General features: G+C 49.7%; 1 long non-coding RNA gene across 1 annotated transcript in view; it reads right to left on the reverse strand.

The window, feature by feature from the left end:
• The window catches only part of LOC118176379, a 14,661-nt gene extending 12,251 nt beyond the window's left edge, over positions 1–2,410 (reverse strand). The window contains exon 1 of the long non-coding RNA XR_004755386.1: positions 2,265–2,410. This is a non-coding gene — a long non-coding RNA (uncharacterized LOC118176379). The remainder of the gene's footprint in view (positions 1–2,264) is intronic.
• Between the last annotated feature and the right edge of the window lie 219 nt (positions 2,411–2,629).

A 2,629-nucleotide genomic window follows, 5' to 3' on the forward strand; every position in this document is an offset into this window, starting at 1 on the left:
CGCCCGGGACGAGTTTAGCGCGGCGCCGCCCGGGACGAGTTTAGCGCATGAGCCAAATGAGAATGTTATTTTGTGTGTTTATCACTTATCATTTTCACAGAAGTCTGGGGCTTACTGTGAGTCTTTGCCTGTCTGTCAAATATTATCAGAGTTCCCACTGTGGTGTTAAATGATGGAGCAGGGTTTAGGAGAAATGTATCCTCGAAGCTCCCTGTGGAAGCATGTATCTGAAAGCAGCAGCAGCAGGCAGGTAAGGTGTAGTCTTTTGCAGGGCTAGGGACAGTTTGTTTATGTTCTTGGAGCTTTTGCCTGTGGTTTTGTTTGCTGTGGAGTCTTTAGACCTTGCAGCGTCCTAGATTTTAAGTGCTTGCTATTCACTTTGGAGAGGTATGTTTAGGAGGGGTTGCCAGCTACCTTGTTTTTGGGAAATCGTGGAGTACGGTTCCTTTTTTTTGGGGTTATATTTTAATCTCTAGATATATCAAGCCATTTGCCTCAGTCTCTAGGGGATTCACACAGAGCTTCAGTACGCATCTCAAGGGGCTTGACCGCATAAGCGCAGTATTATGAAGAGACTGAGCAAGGTCACCTTTTTCATCTGTCAAGGGTAAGTCTGTGGTTACCCCTGTTGGGGCTGCTGTGCATTTGTGGCCTTTTGGCATGGACCTGAGGGTGTGTGTTTGTTTTTCTGGCTCTGGTCTCTGTGTTTGAGTATCCTGCAAGGGGCTGTACTGGTTGTGCGTCCATCACGGACATGACCTTCTCTTTTTGTTTCTTATACTCCAAGTCATGAGCACAGGACCTTGAACGAGGCATTAGTGTGAGTGGGTTGCAGTGTGGGCCCTGAGTTGGTCAGTGGATTTTGTTAGTTTGTTTTGCCTGTCAGGCAGGCTTTGCAAGCACCTTGTGACAGCGGAGTACAACTCCTGCCACGTTTCTGAGGCGTGCCAGACGTCAGCGTTTCCAGTTCCCGAAGTGCTGGAGATGCTCGGAGCACAAGGGGAGTTGGGAGCATGATGCATCTCTTTGGGATGTTAGGTGAGTGAAGCGGTGGTACTGGGTTGGGGGACGTGGGTCCGGGGCTTCTTGTCTGTTGGGGTAGGGGAGGGAAGAAGAGAAGTGGAAATAGACTGTTTTGTGGATTGTCAGATTTGTCTGTTCTTTCTCCTTGGTCTAAGCCATGCGACCTTAGCTCGGCACAGTTGTGAATGGAAGCGCTTAGCCTGGATCGGGAGTGGAGACAAGGTGAGTGGAGACAAGTTTGAAAACGGGCAGTGTCTTTGGTTTGGTAGTCTTTTGGTCCACCTCTGGGTGAGTCCTCTTTTCCGGGGATGAAGAAGATACTGGGAACAGTGTAGTTGGCCTCTGTGGTCCACATAGAGGATGGATTCTGATCCCTGAGAATTGAGTTGAGGGGCAAATACTGTGTGTTGGGGGGTGGTTGGCAGGGGAAGGTGGGAAGTTGTCTAGAGGTCATCTATCAAACTGCAGTAGCAGAGCAGGTCAGGTGACTACTGTTTTGTTTCTGCGGTGGGTGTTTCACAGGAAGAAGTTTGGCTGGCGTGCCGGTGCCTGATGGCGCTTTATTTCTGCAGGTGAAGAGGAGCCTCACGTCTGAAGCAACATCCTGGCTCGCCTTTGTGTTCCTTGTAGAGGATGGAACCTGCTTCCCAGCATTCCCAAGCTAAGTTGGGGGGCAAGTGCTATGTTTGAGCTGGGGTTGTGAATGGACACATAGGGCGAGGGTCTGTGCTTTTAAGTCATTGCAGCGGGTGGGGCCTTTCAGAATTGATCATGGTCAGGAAGTGAGATTATGTGTGGGGGGTCCTGTCAGGTACGGCGTGAGCACGTGCCAGGCAGGACAGTCCCAGCTAATTGTCTGTTTTTTGTGTTCTGTGTTGTCTGTGCTGTGCTGTTGCTCTTGGTGCTCGTCAGGCCCTGGCAGCTCGTCAGGCAGCCATCCTGAGGGTATTGAACACTTGTCCTCATCGGAATAATGCTGATGCTCAATTGGAAGCTGAGCCCCTCTTGTCTTGCAGTGGGAGCTTAAAGAGCTCACTACTTCTGTGTATTTTTTTTTGTATCAAATGTTTCCTCATCAGATCATCATATGTTACGTGCTCATCGTGTCTTGATATTCATCTTGTCTTGATCTCCTCATTGCCTTGTTCCGCTGGACAGATTAGATGGGCAACTTGGTAGCCACACCTAAGGTCCTAAATGCTCGTTTCATCATCGTAGGGCTGATCTGAGCACTTCTTGACTTGTAGTCGCAGCTTAAAGTGCAGATGCGTTTCAGGTCTTGTGCATCATATTCTGTTTGAGATTGCATCTGTTTCCATCCTCGCTGTTGCGGAAGTCATGTCGGCTTCATCAGGAGCTCTTGCTTGGGAATTCATTTCCGAAGCGTTTTTCTTATGGGGTTTGCAGTGCCCATTGTTCCAGTCTCTTGTCTTAAAGGCAGGCTATTTATGCCTCCATCATCCCAGGTCTGGCAGTTGCTTCCAGTTGCGAGTTGTGGCATTTGAGTCTCTCCTTGGGTCTGCTGCAGAGCACCTGTTCTGACTTGCTGTTGCTGCAGGGCTTCCCTCTGGGAGTCTCTTTTTTGGGGGGGGGGGGGGGCGTGCTT

Source organism: Oxyura jamaicensis, chromosome 19 (assembly GCF_011077185.1).
Source record: "Oxyura jamaicensis isolate SHBP4307 breed ruddy duck chromosome 19, BPBGC_Ojam_1.0, whole genome shotgun sequence".
NCBI classification, from domain to species: domain Eukaryota; kingdom Metazoa; phylum Chordata; class Aves; order Anseriformes; family Anatidae; genus Oxyura; species Oxyura jamaicensis.